Below are 21,856 nucleotides of genomic sequence, written 5' to 3'. Positions count from 1 at the left end.
GTAAAAAATCCTGAACAGGAAGACACTTTCATTAGAAAAGCCTTAGCATCGGAAGTGAGAAACACAAAAGCTTAAGTAACAGTGAAATCACCAGAGTAATACAGGCATAAAATCTTTAGTTACTTACTAAAATTACGTCATGCAATGGAGATTAATAAAACAATTGTGCCAAAGGCGTCGTCAATAATTAAGACATCTTCTCCATTTGTACAACATGCCTATGGGCACAGGGTCAAAGCGAACAGTTTAGCACCATTACTTCGCCTATGAACTATCGAGACAAGAGTGTGAAAGCACTAGGGCAGATGGTTTCGCCGAGAGTTTATTGGCATCTGCGTTTCCTCGTATCTGGTCCGGGGGTCGCACTACCACTTCATTTCCAGAACGCGTCTGGGAGAAATAAATTACAGTTGCAGAAAGAAAAGGCGGTTTTATTTACAAAACAAATATTTCTGTGCTTGCTGCGGAGGATGGCCACGCAAATAACTTGATAAGTCGTAGCGACAGCTCTTTTTGCTTGCAAGTAAATCTCATGGAGAGAAACGCCGTAGTATTCTGCCGATAGTTTATTTAATAAACAAATTTACGTGTTTCCCCACTGCACTGGATAATTTGCAACACTAAATTACTAGGATACTCTCATATTTTTACAGTAAGTTTATATAATGATGGTCGTCCGCATATCATGTTTCACTGACAGAAATGGACAGTGTTACACTCTGAAGTACCAGCGCGATGTTTATCAAACTGTCTGGCCTGTTGGTCTAGTGTAGAGAAGCAACAAGATTCTGCGTATCAGAAGGGAAACGAGCGTAATGAATTACTGCTTTAGTTTTAAAAAGATATGGTCTGATGCAGCGAGAATTTGCCCATGACGGAATTTGTGAATTTTATTGAACTCTTCATCATCATCAATTCTCTTTATAAAGAAGAAGATTTGTTTCAGTTACAGGGAAAATAAAATATATAGTTTTTAAACCCTTTTCAGAATATGAGGACAAAATTTTATGTTCTAAACCGAGGATGGTTTATTTTTCTCTTATCAAATCATATAGAAAACCAGTTAATGGTAAACACCCAAATGAAAACTACAAGTGTGTAAAGTCAACATTCGAAGAGAAGACTTATTCTGTCAACTCACTGTAAGAAGGCTAACAAAAAAAGCTTTTCTTTTCCAATTTTACTTCCAGTTTCAAAAGAAGAATTATTACTTTCTACACCCCAGCGCATTTCCAGGACATAATTCAGTTGTTCTCATGGCAAAGGAAGCCCACGCCGATAAAGGGGAATGTTGGCGAGTGGCAAGACAGGCTGCGATGGGTGGGTGGAGACACGATGAAATCAAATAGTAAAGAGCGTGACTGGAAAACCAGAGGCCGTGGGATCGAATCACACCTTGCCTTCAGCTCTCTGTGAGTGAAACTTCGTCAAGGATGACACGTGGTTCGTATTTCACGTTGAACTGTAGATTCCCTTTCCCTGGTAGAACCACTGGCGTAGGTTAGGAACTCTCAAGACGAAGTGGCATGGTTTGCACCAGGTTGTTGAGCCACACTAAATTATTATTTCTTTACTTTCTCAGACGTTAAGTCTGGTTAAGAATGGAAAGTGACGCGGACCTTGATCAAGCGTCACTTCCTATTAACTGTACGGTATGTGTTATATTGCATTTAGGAACTTTCGGGTAATTGAACATGTATCAATAATTACGGATTTCTGTAGTTGTATATATGTGTTTGGATGTAGCTGTATTGCATTGATGTACTGGTGGATATTGTGTGGTATGACTCCTGTAGTTGATACTACAATTGGTATGATGTCAACTTTATCCTGATGCCACATGTCTTTGACTTCCTCAGTCAGTTGGATGTATTTTTCAATTTTTTCTCCCGTTTTCTTTTGTATATTTGTTGTATTGGGTATGGATATTTCGATTAGTTGTGTTAATTTCTTCTTTTTATTGGTGAGTATGATGTCAGGTTTGTTATGTGGCGTTGTTTTATCTGTTATAATGGTTCTGTTCCAGTATAATTTATATTCATCATTCTCCAGTACATTTTGTGGTGCATACTTGTATGTAGGGACTTGTTGTTTTAAGAGTTTATGTTGTAAGGCAAGCTGTTGATGTATTATTTTTGCGACATTGTCATGTCTTCTGGGGTATTCTGTATTTGCTAGTATTGTACATCCGCTTGTGATGTGATCTACTGTTTCTATTTGTTGTTTACAAAGTCTGCATTTATCTGTTGTGGTATTGGGATCTTTAATAATATGCTTGCTGTAATACCTGGTGTTTATTGTTTGATCCTGTATTGCAATCATGAATCCTTCTGTCTCACTGTATATATTGCCTTTTCTTAGCCATGTGTTGGATGCGTCTTGATCGATGTGTGGCTGTGTTAGATGATACGGGTGCTTGCCATGAAGTGTTTTCTTTTTCCAATTTACTTTTTTCGTATCTGTTGATGTTATGTGGTCTAAAGGGTTGTAGAGGTGGTTATGAAATTGTAGTGGTGTAGCCGATGTATTTATATGAGTGATTGCTTTGTGTATTTTGCTAGTTTCTGCTCGTTCTATAAAGAATTTTCTTAAATTGTCTACCTGTCCATAATGTAGGTTTTTTATATCGATAAATCCCCTTCCTCCTTCCTTTCTGCTTAATGTGAATCTTTCTGTTGCTGAATGTATGTGATGTATTCTATATTTATGGCATTGTGATCGTGTAAGTGTATTGAGTGCTTCTAGGTCTGTGTTACTCCATTTCACTACTCCAAATGAGTAGGTCAATATTGGTATGGCATAAGTATTTATAGCTTTGGTCTTGTTTCTTGCTGTCAATTCTGTTTTCAGTATTTTTGTTAGTCTTTGTCTATATTTTTCTTTTAGTTCTTCTTTAATATTTGTATTATCTATTCCTATTTTTTGTCTGTATCCTAGATATTTATAGGCATCTGTTTTTTCCATCGCTTCTATGCAGTCGCTGTGGTTATCCAATATGTAATCTTCTTGTTTAGTGTGTTTTCCCTTGACTATGCTATTTTTCTTACATTTGTCTGTTCCAAAAGCCATACTTATATCATTGCTGAATACTTCTGTTATCTTTAGTAATTGGTTGATTTGTTGCTGCCAGTAGTTTTAGATCATCCATGTATAGCAAATGTGTGATTTTGTGTGGGTATGTTCCAGTAATATTGTATCCATAATTTGTATTATTTAGCATGTTGGATAGTGGGTTCAGAGCAAGGCAGAACCAGAAAGGACTTAATGAGTCTCCTTGGTATATTCCACGCTTAATCTGTATTGGCTGTGACGTGATATTATTTGAATTTGTTTGGATATTAAGTGTGGTTTTCCAATTTTTCATTACTATGTTTAGGAACTGTATCAATTTAGGATCTACTTTGTATATTTCCAATATTTGTAGTAACCATGAGTGGGGTACACTACCAAAGCTTTTTGGTAATTAATGTATGCATAGTGTAGCGACCTTTGTTTAGTTTTAGCTTGATATGTCACCTCTGCATCTATTATCAGTTGCTCTTTACATCCTCGTGCTCCTTTGCAACAGCCTTTTTGTTCTTCATTTATAATTTTGTTCTGTGTTGTATGTGTCATTAATTTCTGTTTAATGATTGAAGTTAATATTTTGTATATTGTTGGTAGGCATGTTATGGGGCGATATTTAGCTGGGTTCGCTGTGTCTGCTTGATCTTTAGGTTTCAGATAAGTTATTCCATGTGTAAGTGTATCAGGGAATGTGTATGGGTCTGCAATGTAACTGTTTAGATGTGAATGTGTTGAGGTGAACTTCTTTAACCAGAAATTTGCTATTTTATCATTTCCAGCGGCTTTCCAATTGTGAGTAGAATTAATTGCTTGGGTGACTTCATGTTGCAAAATTATCACTTCAGGCATTTGTGGTATCATCTTGTATGTGTCTGTTTCTGCTTGTATCCACCGTGCATGCCTGTTATGTTGTACCGGGTTTGACCATATGTTGCTCCAGAAGTGTTCCATGTCTGTTATTATTATTATTATTATTATTTTATTCTCGGATGGGATAACTGTTCAAAAAATGTTCAAATGTGTGTGAAATCTTATGGGACTGCTACGGTCATCAGTCCCTAAGCTTACACACTACTTAACCTAAATTATCCTAGGGCAAACACACACACCCATGCCCGAGGGAGGACTCGAACCTCCGCCGGGATCAGCCGCACAGTCCATTACTGCAGCGCCCCAGACCGCTCGGCTAATCCCGCGCGGCATGGGACAACTAAAGAACACATACCAATTTCAATTCTTTATTCGTTGTTCCCTTTTCCTTTCAGTATTCCTTGACCTGTTCACCACGTTTTTCCTTCCTGTCTTCTGACCACTTCATACAAGTTTCTTCACTCTCTTACCTTAGAATCCTTCCATATCCGGTACTTTTCCCCTAAACATATCTCCGTCAGTTGATTCTCCTGCTTATAAGTTTTTTTTTTTTTTTCTAAATTCTGTTTCACTTCATGATACAACTTCTTGTTGACTCACAAATGTTTGAACATCTTTTGGGATAATCTACTGTCTTGCATTCGATATAAATGTCCCAAAATATGCCTTTCTTCTTTTTCTCATTCCTGCTAATATGTCACCTATTTTTCGATAAATTTCGTCGTTACTATGTAATTTCCAACCTTCCACAGTATTTCATGGTCGTAATATTTTCCTAATGATTCGCATTTCTAATTTAATTAAATTATAATATAATGCTGGACAACCGTTTGCATATTCACTTTCGTGCTACACTACTGTATTGTGATGCCTTGTTTTTCGTTTCTAGACCGGCATTTATTTGCTGTAAAAGTCTTTTCTTATAACGTAAGACTTTCCCATTTTATGTTGCATTTCATCTACAACAGCTTTTCGAAACAATTTTGTTGCATTATCTGAAAAAGATAATTAAATTTTTTAACCTTTTCAGTTTGTCCAGTATCTGTTTTCAAATATTTCTAGGTATTTTTAATGCTTATAAGAAATCTAGGTTTCTCCGCATAGGTTGTTAATCGGCCCTACTGGCTATTTGTTTTTTAAATATTAATTTGTGTTGCAGCAGATGTCACATTTTGAGAAAATACAGGAAAGGCATCGGGAAATTCGATAGAATTTGTTCCAATATTTTTGTTTCCTCTTCCCAACCTTACTTGTGAAATCTCATATTCACTCTCGCTATTTGTTCTACAACACAATTAAAAATAATTGTGTGATAAACCATCACCTTGCCCGTGTTTATGTCGAAGAGCTGATATATTTCTCCCATAAATTTCAGCTTAGACACTGCGTATAAGTGTTTTACGAATTACATTTGCCAATTTAGACTTCAAATGGAATTATTGGATTATTTTATCTGTAGTTCGGCTGTCAACGGAATCGAAGACCTTTTTGAAATCAACAAACGTTACTACAATTCAGTAATATGTGTAGACTGATTGACTTTAAGATTAAATATTTGTTCGGAACATGATCTGCTCTTCCTAATACCACCTTGCTATTCACTCAAATTCATCCAGTGTTGGCTCCACCCTGTTAAGTAAACTCTTGAAAGATATTTTATATGCATCTGTTGCAAAGAAATTGTTCTCTAGTTGTTAAAGTCTTGTTTATTGCCTTTCTTATACAGTTGAGGTATCAAGACTACCTTCCACCCTCATGAAATTTTTTCTGTTGTCCATATTTCCTCGAAGATTAATTTTACGAGGGCGAACTGAAAAGTAATGCCCCCCCCCCCATTTTTTTATGCTGTTCTCAATATTGTTTGAGATATTACATGTCATGCGTGGTCAACTTTCCTGCTTTCCTGCCCCTATTTGCAACACTCTGCCGCTACAGGGCTCCGAATTGTGGCGTCTAACATGGCGGTCTATACCGTAACTATGTCGGTTCGTGAGAAACAGTGTGCTCTAATCGAGTTTCGAACGCTAAGAATACGTCCTCCCATAGCGCACCCTCTCCTTCAACACCACGGTGCCAGCCTACACATGAGTGCTACGACATCTGTAACAACCCGACGCCTTGAGAGTTCACTGCTTATCGATCATCCCCCTTACAGTCCCGACTTGCACCCATGGGATTTTCATCTATTCCCAAAACTTAACGAACACCTTTGAGGACTTCACTTTGGTAATGATGAAGCGGTGCAAGCAGAGGTGAGGTTGTGGCTCCGTCACCAAAGTCAGACGTTCCACAGTGACGGTATCAACAAACTGGTCTCTCGTTGGGAGAAACGTGTTCGTCGCCAGGGCGACTGTGTTGAGAAATAAATGAGTAGACATGAAGGATAAATATGGAGAACGTTAACAGCGTTTGTTTTATTTAAATAGTTTTCGCATGAAAAATTCGGTCGCATTACTTTTCAGCAAGCTCACTTTTTATTTTTGGCAGAGACCACCAAAAAAGTTCCACTAGCTTTATTTTTAAGGTTTTAATTATTACTATTATTATCATTATTGTTATTATTATCTATCAATCTTTTTGGAGAAGTTCGTCACGTTATGTTTATTAAATGGTACAACTTGGAACTGACATCCGCTATGAATATCAGAAAAAGTATGACCCCATTTGATACGAACACACTCCGGTATTCGTTCTGGCTTGGGTGAAATTTTATCCCTGTTACATGAAGACTTAATCGAAAAGTTATCATTTCAAATACATTTGTACGACGGCCTGCTGAAAAGTAATGCCTCCAAATTTCCTATGTGAAAAGTCTTAAAAACTTCTTAAATAAACCAAACTTTACTAACGTTCTATATCTTTATTCTTCGCGTCTACAAACTTATTTCTCAACGTAGTCACCCTGGCGACGAATACATTTCTCCCATCGAGAAACCAGTTTGTCGATACCGTCACTGTAAATGTTTGACTTTTCTGACAGACACACAACCTCCTCCCTGGTTGACATATTTATCACTCTCAAAGTGAATTCCTCGGAGGTGTTTTTTAAGTTTTGAAAAGAGGTGAAAATCTAGTGGGACCAAGCAGGGACTGTGTGGGGGATGACGAGGACCGTTGTGGCCGAGCGGTTCTAGGCGCTTCAGTCTGGAACCGCGCCCTGCTACGGTCGCAGGTTCGAATCCTGTCTCGGGCATGGATGTGTGTGATGTCCTTAGATTAGTTAGTTTTAAGTACACCACTGGCCATTAAAATTGCTACACCACGAAGACGACGTGCTACAGACGCGACATTTAACCGACAGGAAGAAGATGCTGTGATATGCAAATGATTAGCTTTTCAGAGCATTCACACAAGGTTGGCGCCGGTGGCGACACCTGCAACGTGCCCACATGAGGAAAGTTTCCAACCGATTTCTCATAAAAAACAGTAGTTGACCGGCGTTGCCTGGTGAAACGTTGTTGTGATGCCTCGTGTAAGGAGGAGAAATGCGTACCATCACGTTTACGACTTTGATAAAGGTCGGACTGTAGCCTATCGCGATTGCGGTTTATCGTATCGCGATATTGCTGCTCGCGTTGGTCGAGATCCAATGACTGTTAGCAGAATATGGAATCGGTGGGTTCAGGAGGGTAATACGGAACTCCGTGCTGGATCCCAACGGCCACGTTGAGTCGAGATGACAGGCATCTTATCCGCATGGCTGTAACGGATCGTGCAGCAACGTCTCGATCCCTGAGTCAACAGATGGGGACGTTTAAAAGACAACAACCATCTGCACGAACAGTTCGACGACGTTTGCAGCAGCATGGACTATCACTCGGAGACCATGGCTGCGGTTACCCTTGACGCTGCATCACAGACAGGAGCGCCTGGGTGCACGAATAGCAAAACGTCATTTTTTCGGATGAATCCAGGTTCTGTTTACAGCATCACGATGGTCGCATCCGTATTTGGCGACATCGCGATGAACGCACATTGGAAGCGCGTATTCGACATCGCCATACTGGCGTATCACCCGGCGTGATGGTATGGGGTGCCATCGGTTACAAGTCTCGGTCACCTCTTGTTCGCATTGACGGCACTCTGAATTGTGGACGTTACATTTCAGATGTGTTACGACTCGTGGCTCTTCCCTTCATTCGATCCCTGCGCAACCCTACATTTCAGCAGGACCGCATGTTGCAGGTCCTGTACGGGCCTTTCTTGATACAGAAAATGTTCGACTGCTTCCCTGGCCAACACATTCTGCAGATCTGTCACCAACTGAAAACGTCTGGTCAATGGTGGCCGAGCAACTGGCTCGTCACAATACGAAAGTCACTACTGTTGATGAACAGTGGTATCGTGTTGAAGCTGCATGGGCAGCTGTACCTGTACACGTCATCCAAGCTCTGTTTGACTCAATGCCCAGGTGTATCAAGGCCGTTATTACGGCCAGAGGTAGTTATTCTGGGTACTGATTTCTCAGGATCTATGCACCCAAATTGCGTGAAAATGTAATCACACGTCAGTTCTAGTATAATATATTTGTCCAATGAATACCCGTTTGTCATCTGCATTTCTCCTTGGTGTAGCAATTTTAATGGCCACCAGTGCAGTTCTAAGTCTAGGGGACTGATGCCCTCAGATGTTAAGTCCCATAGTGCTCGGAGCCATTTGAACCATTTGTATGGGGGATGATGGATGACAGTGAACCCAAGGCGTCAGATTAATGTCGATGTCGCAGCTGTCGTGTGCAGACTGGCATTGACGAACTCTCAGAATTCGAGACTCGACTGCAGCACGTTGTTTCTCACGAACTGATGTAGTTACTGTACACACCGCCATGTTAAACCTTAAAGTCGGAGCCCTCTAATGGCAGAGGGTTCCAACCTGAGTCAGCGAAGCGGCAAAGTTGACTTATTAATATGCATGACGTGTAACACCTCAACCGATATTGAAATCAAAACAAACATTTCGGAGACATTAGTTTTCAATACGTCCTCGTACTATCAAGGGTAATAGTTTTTCGTGAACTCTGTGGTTTCTCATAGTAATTCGCAGTTCTCACTCAAACGGCTTGTTCATGCGGACCATTGTTTAAGGTCTTTTTGCTTCTATTACCGTGTCGAATGGAAAAACTGGTAGAAGCCGACCTCGTAGAAGATCAGTTTGGATTCCGTAGAAATGTTGGAACACGCGAGGAAATAGTGACCCTACGACTTATCTTAGAAAATAGATTAAGGAAAGGCAAACCTACGTTTCTAGCATTTGTAGACTTAGAGAAAGCTTTTGACAATGTTGACTGGAATACTCTCTTTCAAATTCTGAAGGTAGAAGGGGTAAAATACATGGAGCGAAAGGCTATTTATCTGTATATTGAGCAAACAGTAAAGGAAACAAAAGAAAAATTCGGAATAGGTATTAAAATCCATGGAGAAGAAATAAAAACTTCGAGGTTCGCCGATGACATTGTAATTCTGTCAGAGGCAGCAAAGGACCTGGAAGAGCAGTTGAATGGAATGAAAGTATCTTGAAAGGAGGATATAAGATGAACATCAACAAAAGCAAAACCAGAATAATGGAATGTAGTCGAATCAAGTCAGGCGATGCTGAGGGAATTAGATTAGGAAATGTGACACTTAAAGTAGTAAAGGAGTTTTGCTATTTGGGGAGCATAATAACTGATGATTGTCGAAGTAGAGAGGATATAAAATGTAGACTGGCAATGGCAAGGAAAGCGTTTCTGAAGAAGAGAAATTTGTTAACATCGAGTTTAGATTTAAGTGTCAGGAAGTCGTTTCTGAAAGTATTCGGACGTAGTGTAGCCATGTATGGAAGTGAAACATGGAAGATAAATAGTTTGGACAAGAAGAGAATAGAAGCTTTCGAAATGTGGTGCTTCAGAAGAATGCTGAAGATTAGATGGGTAGATCACATCACTAATGAGGAGGTAATCACTAGAATTGGGGAGATGAGAAATTTGTGGCACGACTTGACTAGAAGAAAGGATCGGTTGGTAGGACATGTTCTGAGGCATCAAGGGATCACCAATTTAGTATTGGAGGGCAGCGTGGAGGGTAAAAATCGTAGGGGGAGACCAAGAGATGAATACACTAAGCAGTTTCAGAAGGATGTAGGTTGCAGTAGGTACTGGGAGATGAAGAGGTTTGCACAGGATAGAGTAGCATGGAGAGCTGCATCAAATCAGTCTCTGGACTGAAGACCACAACAACAACAACAATAACAACAGCAACAACCGTGTCGGGTTTCGCTAATAATTGTGACATGCCACGCGTAAAGTAATTGCCGTAGTTATCACGGTGAATGGATCAGCAGCAGTCATAATTTGTTGCTAGTATACGAGGTCTGTTCAAAACAATCCGGAACTTTGTCCACAAGATTCTTCTACGCTTACCTTTTACTTATTGTGTATGGTCTCCTTGGAAATACTCTCTTCTTCAATTGATATACCGCACCCAACGGCGTTTCCACTTCCGGAAGCAGTCTTGGTACGCGAAGCGCCGTCTGCGAATTTCCTTTTATCTCGTCCATCGTTGCAAATCTTCGTCCTTTCAGTCCGCCTGTTCAGCTTGCTGGTAACGTTCTTGCCCCCTATGCAAGCGGGCCCGGGTTTCGATTCACGGCTGGGTTGGAGATTTTCTCCGCTCGTGGACTGGGTGTTGTGTTGTCCACATTATCATTTCATCCTCATCTCCAGTACGCAAGCCGGCCACTGTTGCGTCGACTGAAATTAAACTTGCACTCGGGGGCCGAGCTTCGCGCGATGTGGCCTCCCGGCTAACAATGTCATACGCTCATTTCATTTCGTCCTGTCAACGCGGTTTTCAACTCTGGAAATAAAAAAAAAAGATCCGCAGGGGCCCAATCTTGAGAGTACGGAAGATGAAGCAACACAGTGATTTCGTTTTTTTTTTTTTTTTTGTGCAACAGTCACGCAGTAAAAGCGACGAATGTGCGGGTGGGTTATCGTGATTCAAGAGCCATGAATTGCCTCGCCACATTTCAGGCCGTTTCGTTCTCACATTGTCTCGCAGGCGAGACAGCACGTCCCCATAGTACCATCGATTAACAGCTTGTCCCTGTAGCACGAATTCAAGATGAACAAATCCTTCAAAGTCAAAGAAAACTATAAGCATGCCTTTGACATTTGTCCTGACCTGGTGAGCTTTTCTTTATCTTGGAGAACCTTTCTCGGCCCATTGTGAAGACTGAACCTTGGTTTCAACATCATAACCATACACCCACGTCTCAACACCAGTTACGATTCTCTTAAACAACATCTCGTTTCATCTGCGTGATCCATAAGATCTTCACAGATTGCGAGGCGAGGGTCTTTCTGGTCTTGACTCACGAGCCGTGGGACGAACTTGGCGGCAACACAATGGCTTCGAAGGTGCTGTGCCAGCATTTCATGACAAGATTAAACTGAAATGTTACATTCTTCTGCAATCTCTTGGGCAGCGAGTCTTCGATTGCCACGCACAATTTCGCTGACGTTCCTGATGCGAGAGTCACCTTTAACTTCCGTCCGGCCAATTTTAAACCGTGAGAACCATTCACAACACCGAGTACGGCTTAAGCACCCATCATCGTAGGTTTCCTGCATCATTTCATGTTTCTCTATAAGGATTTTCTTGAGTTTCATGCAAAGTTTGACGCGGACGCGTTGCGTCTGTAAATCTGCCATCTCGAAATTCGCAAACTGTGCGACACAACTACTCACTACCGCACTGAACAATAAGTAACAGGAATATAACAGCCGGCCTCAGTGGCCCAGCGGTTGTAGGCGCTACAATCTGGAACCGCGCGACCGCCGCGGTCGCAGGTTCGAATCCTGCCTCGGGCATGGATGTGTGTGATGTCCTTAGGTTAGTTAGGTTTAAGTAGTTCTACGTTCTAGGGGACTGATGACCTAAGATGTTAAGGGGATACAGAATCACCTATCCCCGCAATGTTAATATATGCCTACTATAGGGAACATTTTCTCACAAACGACTGGAGACAGAGAGGTAAAAATTTTACTGTATGTGCATTCATATGTTACAACAATACTGAAACAACAGTTTATTGTCAAAGTATTTTCTTACAGAGATATTGTACATTTATTTTTAAGTAAATTTTTTCCATCGCTTTTTACTAGACTATCACCCCTAAGTCTTTTGTAAATCAAGTAATTAAAAAATCGTTGTTTCAGTATGTAATAGGGACCTATGTCACTACGTCATAAAAATTTCAGACTTCTAGGTTGACCAGTACCTGAGATAATGTTCCTAGATGAAGTAAAAAGTAAACTTACGGGAAACGGAGAAAGAAGATTAAAACATTCCTGATCCGTAGCTAATACCCCCTTCACAGTCTTCATAATCATCTTCAAGTCTTCTTTTGGCACCCCTCTGCACCTGTCTTGCTTTTTTCACTAATGTCTTGATTATATTATCAGCATGCCTTAGTCTGTGCTGATCTAAAAAGAACATAGCACGTACCGTACGGGAACCAACACATATACCCAACTTTTGAAGGACCTGGCATTTAGTTATATTTCCAAGATTGAAGGTTGCCACAGCATCATACACACCAAAATGTAGTGTATTAATTCCGACAAACACTGTTTTTGGGAGACGATGCCATATCACACTATTCAAGCACTCGTTGGGGTTCTGCGTTTTTCCGTGAAGACATTTTATCAGAAGACTTCTGTCAGCCAGATCTCTGAAAATGGGCTTTATTTCTGCCATGATGGCTGATGGTAGACTGTGGTGGTGAATGTATTTCTCTCCTGTTGTTAGTCCCCTATTGTATTTACACCAGCTGTTTTCACCTTTGGGGCACAAACCATGTTGTGGATGCTCATCCGTGGATGCGGTGTGGAAATATAAAGCCCATATAGCTCTCCTCATTTCTTCAAGATTGCCTGTATTTTGCCTGATTGCAAGGCCATAGCAGTTCTGAATGTGGTCTATTATGGAATCAGTCAATCTTCCTCTGCCATCCAAGGTTTTCCCATCATCTAGTTTTTTCCCTTTCATAACTGATTTTAACCTTCTCAGCCTGGCACCCATTCTCTTCTGCACATGTCCTATACATTCAAGTTTGCTTATATTTACACTGTTCCCATATGGTTTGCTTTCCAAAACTTCTTTGAATGCTTTAGAGTCACCATCTCCCAGATATTTGACATAGCGAACATTATACCACTATGAAGAGCGATGAAAAATTTTCTTCACCCCAGCAACCTCCATGCCACCACTACTACCATAATAATTAGCAATACAGTCATCACTGTGTTCATTTTTCAGCCTGCCTGTGCACCTACAGTATTTAGACATTATTGCAACATCAATAACCTTGCCAGTATCAACACTAGTTGCTGTTACAACACCATTGTTGGAGGTGTGGCCCCTTTTCTGCCACGTGCCATCAAACGCCACTGTGAGGTCACGACTGCCGTCATTTTCTTCCACTGCTTCTTCCACAGCAACCTGCATTGACTTCTGTGCTACATCTTCAACTGCAGATCCTAGTACATAATTGTAAGCTTCAAACTTTGAAGGTGCACTTGGAAGATTTAGAACACCACATAGCATATCACCAGCTGCTTTGCCCTTACCAATTGCTCGCAATCCATAAACTAACCTAATATTTACACTATAAAGTTCAGTTTTCTTGTATCCATTATTTACAGTTACTGAAACCGAACTTGGAAACTTACAGCTGTATTTACAAACACTGCATATTAAATTAAACTGGGCAGCCAGGCCAACATGGGATTCTACTTTCAGAGAAACGTTTCCATGACATTTTTTGCAGCACAAACTGTTTTCAAGAGCTTCACACAATATATTCGTATCAATGAGTTCAAAAACTTCATTCCCTCTATCAAGTAAATTATATTTCTCTTCCAAATCTCTTAGTTTTTTATGAGAAGCACTGTTTTCATTTGGTGTAAGTTCGTTCGGCAAATCAGTAATAAGTGGATTCACATTTTCCAACAGTGATGATGATGAACTGCTTTGCTAATGAATCATTATTTCTTTTCTTTTGCCAGTTCACACGCTTTTTAAATACTTTTGCTTTAGCTCTAGGCATTTTCACTGCGAAAAATGAAGCACTAAATACGAAATAACTCAACAACAACTACTTTCTTATATCACACTGTTTACAAAACAGTCCCGCCACAAAGTCAAAGAGTAACTTGAGGAAACCAGAGAGAAACATTTTCGGGCAACTAGTGTATAAATAGTCGCTGGAAACCGGGATATTTGAATTCATGTCACTTTAAAGGTACTGCCAAAAAGTTCATGGTCAGGCACGAGAGACGTGTATAACTAAAGCGCAATACCCGATCCCACAAATATATAAAAATAAAATAGTTATAATTGTAGTAGAGCTATGTATGATACGTCATTTTAAAGAGGAAACATGGCAGAATATAATACGCCAATAAAAAAAATTCGATTTTTTAACCCAAAATCCGATTCCGTATCCCCTTAAGTCCCATAGCGCTCAGAGCCATTTGAACCATTTTGAATATAACAAAGAAACTTCTGGCAGTTAACACATTAAACACAGGCGTGTGCAGGGATGCCAACCGCATTTCACTCCATCAAATCACTGGCGCGAAATTACGATTGTCCCGGAATTTTTTGAACAGACCTTGCACTTTACAAAAGCCGACACCTAAGGTTGCAGAGATAAAAGTTCACTCACTCCGCGTCCTTGAATGTTCTGCTACGTGTCGGAATTTATGGAACACTACGTGTGAATGAATGGAGCACGGGGCCGCTGCAAGGTTTGACGTTAACCGACCGGTAACGACCGCCTGGGGGTTTCTGGGGCGGCCTCGCGCTGTGTTTACAGGCGGGCTTCCCTCCACCACAACGGCACTGACAGCTGGTCGGCGCGGCTTGCCCTCCCCCGCCAGCTTCAAGGCTGCCGCGCTCTTCGAGGCGTTGATTTGCACTGCCTGCCAAGTGCTGAGCTAGCAGCTCCTGCGCTTCTGGCTCGCCACTTCACACCTGTCCGCCTCTGCTCTTCAGTACGGTGCGAGCGGCGGAAACACAGTGCTGCTACACACCTCGCTGACGTAAACATCTCTGCAGCGGCAACCAGCAGTCTGACTAGCCGCCAGAACACAGCGTGTCGTGCAGACTACTCGCATTTGTTGTCTCAGGACTTCACCATAACTAAATCGTTTTCACACTCTTGGACTGATTTCGCATGACTGACGAGTGTAGATGGTTCAAATGGCTCTGAGCACTAAGGGACTTAAAACGTCTGAGGTCATCAGTTCAAAAATGGTTCAAATGGCTCTGAGCACTATGGGACGCAACATCTGTGGTCATGAGTCCCCTAGAACTTAGTACTACTTAAACCTAACTAACCTAAGGACATCACACACATCCATGCCCGAAGCAGGATTCGAACCTGCGACCGTACTGGTCGCGCGGTTCCTGACTGAGCGCCTAGAACCGCTAGACCACCGCGGCCGGCGAGGTCATCAGTCCCCTAGAACTTAGAACTACTTAAACCTAACTAACCTAAGGACATCACACACATCCATGCCCGAGGCAGGATTCGAACCTGCGACTGTAGCGGTCGCACGGTTCCAGACTGTAGCGCCTAGAATCGCTCGACCACTCTGGCTGCCGAGTATAGATGTCGCACATATTTGGTAGCAATTTCCTCTCCCACCCATTTACAGTATATGTTACGTCTATTTTCCGTTTAATTATCTGCTGAGTGACATACACTACTGCCCATTAAAATTGTTACACCACGAAGATGACGTGCTACAGACGCGAAATTTAACCGACAGGAAGAAGATGCTGTGAGATGCATATGATTAGCTTCTCAGAGCATTCACACAATGTTGGCGCCGGTGGCGTCACCTACAACGTGCTCACATGAGGAAAGTTTCCAACCGATTTCTCATACACAAACAGCAGCTGACCAGCGTTGCCTGGTGAAACGTTGTTTAGATGCCTCGTGTAAGGAGGAGAAATGCGTACCATCACGTTTCCGACTTTGATAAAGGTCGGATTGTAGCCTATCGCGATTGCGTTTACCGTATTGCGACATTGCTGCTCGCGTTGGTCGAGATCCAATGACTGTCAGCAGAATATGGAATCGGTGGGTTCAGGAGGGTAATACACAACGCCGTTCTGGATCCCAACGGCCTCGTATCGCTAGCAGTCGAGATGACAGGCATCTTATCCGCATGGCTGTAACGGGTCGTGCAGCCACGTCTCGGTCCCTGAGTCAACACATGGGGACGTTTAAAAGACAACAACCATCTGCACGAACAGTTCGATGACGTTTGCAGCATCATGGACCATCAGCTCGGAGACCATGGCTGCGGTTATCCTTGACGTTGCATCACAGACAGGAGCGCCTGCGATGGTGTACTCAACGACGAACCTGGGTGCACGAATGGCAAAACGTCATTTTTTCGGATGAATCCAGGTTCTGTTTACAGCATCATGATGGTCGCATCCGTGTTTGGCGACATCGCGGTGAACGCACATTGGAAGCGTGATTCGTCATCGCCATACTGGCGTATCACCCAGAGTGATGGTATGGGGTGCCATTGGTTACACGTCTCGGTCACCTCTTGTTCGCATTGACGGCACTTTGAACAGTGGACATAACATTTCAAAAGTGTTACGAGCCCTGGCTGTACCCTTCATTCGATCCCTGCGAAACCCTACATTTCAGCAGGATAATGCACGACCGCATGTTGCAGGTCCTGTACGGGCCTTTCTGGATACAGAAAATGTTCGACTGCTGCCCTGGCCAGCACATTCTCCAGATCTCTCACCAATTGAAAACGTTTGGTCAATGGTGGTCGAGCAACTGGCTCGTAACAATACGCCAGTCAATACTCGTGATGAACTGTGGTATCGTGTTGAATCTGCATGGGCAGCTGTACCTGTACACGCCATCCAAGCTCTGTTAGACTCAATGCCCTGGCGTATGAAGGCCGTTATTACTGCCAGAGGTGGTTGTTCTGGATACTGATTTGTCAGGATCTATGCAATCAAATTGCGTGATAATGTAATCAGATGTCAGTTCTAGTATAATAGACTTGTCCAATGAATACCCGTTTATCATCTACATTTCTTCTTGGTGTAGCAATTTCAATGGCCAGTAGTGTAGCTTGAATGCAGTCATATTAATGCGATCACGTGTCAAAAGCCTGAACAGACACCTTGTGAAGTGCAGAACGCTGCGATACGTGCAGGAAGAGAGTCAGTGAGGTTCGGGAAGGTACAGACAGAGATGTGGAGGCATGTCTACCCCATTGTCGCGGCCACCTGCACTAGGTTTCTCTGTTGAGGGTCCTTGACGCGAGCAGCCCGATCGAGGTGGTCAAACAACTTCTCGATTGGGTTTAAACCTGGGGAGTTTGGTGGCCAGGGGGATACAGTAAACTCGTTCTGGTGCTCTTCGAACCACGCCCGTTGCCCTGTGAGGTGTGTGATATGTTGCGTTGTTGCGTTGTCCTGCTGGTAGATGCCATCCTGACGAGGAAAACCAAACGGCACGTAGCTGTGGACATGGTCCCCAAGGATAGATACATACTTGTGTTGATCCACTGTACCTTCCAGGATGACGAGACCACCCAGGGAATGACATGGAAATACTTTCCAGACCACACCGCTCACATTGGTTACAATATGTTTGCTTTCGGACGTTTCACGCCGTACACGCCTCAGGGCTATCCGTCCGATGAAGAATGAAACGTGATTCATCTGAAAAGGTCACCTGTCTTCACTCAGTGCACGTCCACTTGCGATTTTGGCGGGCAGATTCCAGCCTTCGTCGCAGAAGAACAGCGGGCAACATGGGTGCATGGACAAGGTGCCAGCTGCGGAAGTCCATACCAGAAAACTTCACTGGATGGTCGTTGAGGAGACACTGTTGTTATCCCCTTGGTTCACCTGAGCCGTCAGTTGCTCGACAGTTACATGTCTATTCGCCAGCACACATCTCCACAGTCGTCTTCCACCCCTGTAATCTATGGCCGGTGGTGTATCACAGTTGCCTCAGAGCAGATTTTGGATAGCGCCGCTTCGGCATGCATGGTATACTTTAACCACAATGGCACGCGAACAGTTTGTAAACTTAGCCATTTCGGAAATATTTTACCCTTAATCCGAAAGCCAATGATCATGATGTTTTGGACGCCAGATAAATCGCTCCGCTTGCGCATTACGACAACGACTGCACTGTTTTCTGCATTTCCTCCTCCTCTCCCAGCCGGGGGTCGAGCTTTATACACTCTACACTGTCAGCGCTGCCACCTGCCGCCTGTAAGTGGCTTCTGCACGTTGACGTCGAATACTCGCGGTGATTACATTTACGTGACTGGACTGTGCAGGATCGACGAAGATGCTACTTCTTGGTGGGTGTTACAATAGTGTGACTGATTCATCCCGTGACCTTCGTACTTAACTCGTATAATGTGACCCGTCCGTACAAGCCCGCTTAGGCACAGCAGACCTCCACAGATTTTTGACCAAATAACGCAAACAAGCGTCACATCTGGCATCTGAAACAGTCCCAGGCCTTCTGGGTAAAAAGCAGTCCGTATTCAGGCCACAAGTGGCCCATCGGGACCATCCGACCGCCGTCTCATCCTCAGTTGAGGATGCGGATAGGAGGGGCGTGTGGTCAGCACACCGCTCTCCCGGTCGTTACGATGATTTACTTTGACCGGAGCCGCTACTATTCGGTCGAGTAGCTCCTCAATTGGAATCACGAGGCTGAGTGCACCCCGAAAAATGCCAACAGCGCATGGCGGCCTGGATGGTCACCCATCCAAGTGCTAGCCCAGCCTGACAGCGTTTAACTTCGGTGATCTCACGGGAACCGGTGTATCCACTGTGGCAAGGCCGTTGTCCCCTTCTGGGTATGGTGGCATACAAATTCTGAGTGGCGTTCAGTAAACATTTATACAATTCTCTGACAAATATACTTTCTTGAGAGACGCAGGACAAGCGTATATGACCCCAACTTAGCGTAAAGTCCTTCAAATTCATTAATTTCTGAGGTCAGGAAAAAGCGACATTTCATCCTTATGTTCATCAAACATTTTCCTCAATGGAGGCATTATCACTCACCTCAGAAGTTGTAGTCACCTACCATATCGGTTCTCCCTTCTATTCCAGTCTCGTATTGTTCGTGGAAAGAAGGATTGTCGGTATGCCTCTGTGTGGGCTCTAATCTCTCTGATTTTATCCTCATGGTCTCTTCGCGAGATATACGTAGGAGTGAGCAATATACTGCTTGACTCTTCGGTGAAGGTATGTTCTCCAAACTTTAACCAAAGCCCGTACCGAGCTACTGAGCGTCTGTCTTGCAGAGTCACTGGAGTTCATCTCCGTAACGCTTTCGCGATTACTAAATGATCCTGTAACGAAGCGCGCTGCTCTCCGTTGGATCTTTTCTTTCTATCAACCCTGTCTGGTACGGATCCCACACTGCTGAGCAGTATTCAAGCAGTGGGCGAACAAGCGTACTGTAACCTACTTCCTTTGTTTTCGGATTGTATTTCCTTAGAATTCTTCCAATGAATCTCAGTCTGGCATCTGCTTTACCGACGATCAACTTTATATGATCATTCCGTTTTAAATCACTCCTAATGCGTACTCCCAGATAATTTATGGAATTAACTGCTTCCAGTTGCTTCTAGATAAGCTTAAGTACTGTGGCATGAGTGGGCAAGTGCACAAATGGTTTAATTCATATTTAACTGCAAGAGTACAGAAAGTTTAAATAGACAGTTCACATAATGCGCCAAAGTCATCAGATTCCTCAAACTGGAGAAGCATCAAGAATAGGGTCCCAGGAGGTTCAATACTGGGTCCTTTATTGTTCTTAATACATATTAATGACTTCCCCACTCTATATTCACGAAGATGCGAAGCCAGTTCTATTTGCTGATGATACAAGTATAGTAATCACACCAAACAAACAAGAATTACCTGAGAAAATTGTAAATAATGTCTTTCAAAAAATTATTAAGTGGTTCTCTGCAAATGGACTCACGTTCAATTTCGAAAAAGCACAGTATATACGGTTCTGTGCAGTACATGGCACAACATTAATAAATGTAAATTTGAACAAAAGTGCGTAGCTAAGAAAGAATATTCAAGATTTTTGGGTGTGTGCACATTGACGAGAGACTGAACTGGAAGAAGCACACTGATGATCGGCTGAAACGTTTGAGTTCGGCTACTTATGCTATTACGGTTATTGTAAATTTGGTGATAAAACATGTAAGTAAATTAGTTTACTATGCCTATTTTCATTAACTGCTTCCGTATGGCATAATATTTTGGGGTAATTCATATTTAAAGAAACAAGTATTCATTGTACAAAAACATGTAATCACAGTAATAGGTGAAGCCCAGCCAAGATCATCTCGCAGACACTTATTTAAGGAATTAGGGATATTCACAGTAGCTTCACTATATATATGTTTAATAACCCCCCATTCAAATGGTTCAAATGGCTCTGAGCACTATGGGACTTAACTTCTGAGGTCATCAGTCCCCTAGAACTTAGAACTACTTAAACCTAACTAACCGAAGGACATCACACACATCCATGCCCGAGGCAGGATTCGAACCTGCGACCGTAGCGGTCGCGCGGTTCCAGACTGTAGCGCCTAGAACCGCTCGGCCACCCCCCCCCCTTTCCCCCAATTCAAAATCAATAGCAATGGGTGTAGCTTCAACACTAGGACGAGGATAGATCTTCACTACTTTGGGTTAATTCTAACTTTGGCATAGAAGGGGGTGAATTATGCTGCCACATAAATCTTTGGTCACTTACAAAACAGTTATTGGAAGACGGCGGGATGGGAGTCTCGCGCATGCGCTGCGTGCCGCCACGCGACAACTGCCTCTCGCAGCGCGTGCGCTGCAGTAAACTATTTCCCCCGCTGCTGCTGTCCCACATGTACTTCCGTAAAGCGCCTGCGAGAACGCACTATGACGCTACACAGCCAAGATGGACGTCTGAGGACGAAGCGTACCAAATATGACGTTCCGTAATCGCTCCTCTGACTAAACCCGATTAAATGTTGCAGCGCCCGCATCTCGTGGTCGTGCGGTAGCGTTCTCGCTTCCCACGCCCGGGTTCCCGGGTTCGATTCCCGGCGGGGTCAGAGATTTTCTCTGCCTCGTGGTGGCTGGGTGTTGTGTGCTGTCCTTAGGTTAGTTAGGTTTAAGAAGTTCTAAGTTCTAGGGGACTTATGACCACGTTGAGTCCCATAGTGCTCAGAGCCATTTTTGAGCCAAATGTTGCAGCTGCAAGCTCATCACGTGGTTCTTTCACAACTTTTTTTGTGATACCAAGATGCTGTCTACACAGCGTTTACACGACGCGAGTGCGTAAAACAAAGGTTGCGTCAAAATCACAGCAAACCCCTGTTATCGAGAAGGTCTCTCTTCCAATCCTATGGAGTCCAGAGTTGACATTACACTCCGATGCGAGAGGTACACAGTTTTCCATAGTGACGACAGGTGGTCCCGGGTGGTCGTTTCAGAATTTTCTTTTCTTTTCTTTTCTAAGCTTCCTCTTTTCAACCGATCTTTGTCGGCTCTTTTTTAAAAAAACAGTGCCCCGCGATGGATTAGTGAACACCAAGATGAACTGTCGGGAGCTGACGTGTTTCATTTGTTAAAATTAATGTGACACATCTTCATGTTAGCCTTAAATCACATCATATGGCCTCTCAAACATCGTTTTCCCAATGTCAACTCAGAGTAAAACACTTGCCTGGAAATGCGATTGCTGGACATGCGGAGCACATACCCTGCCAAACGCAAATGGCGTCTTAACCCTAGGACGCCTAGGGAGGGGGAGGGGGGGGGTTCGTTGAACCCCCAACTTTTTTATGTCCCCTGCT

The 21,856-nt window shown here is 43.0% G+C and overlaps 1 protein-coding gene and 1 pseudogene across 1 annotated transcript in view; both read right to left on the bottom strand.

Annotated features, from left to right (window-relative positions):
- The window catches only part of LOC126199098 (torso-like protein), a gene marked incomplete at its 5' end in the record, with an annotated part of 119,009 nt that overhangs the window by 21,412 nt on the left and 75,741 nt on the right, over positions 1-21,856 (bottom strand). The window lies entirely within an intron of this gene.
- Positions 18,724-18,841, bottom strand: LOC126199952 (5S ribosomal RNA; annotated as a pseudogene).

This window comes from Schistocerca nitens, chromosome 8 (assembly GCF_023898315.1).
Source record: "Schistocerca nitens isolate TAMUIC-IGC-003100 chromosome 8, iqSchNite1.1, whole genome shotgun sequence".
Taxonomy (NCBI): domain Eukaryota; kingdom Metazoa; phylum Arthropoda; class Insecta; order Orthoptera; family Acrididae; genus Schistocerca; species Schistocerca nitens.
This window is presented reverse-complemented; position numbering and strand designations above follow the sequence as displayed.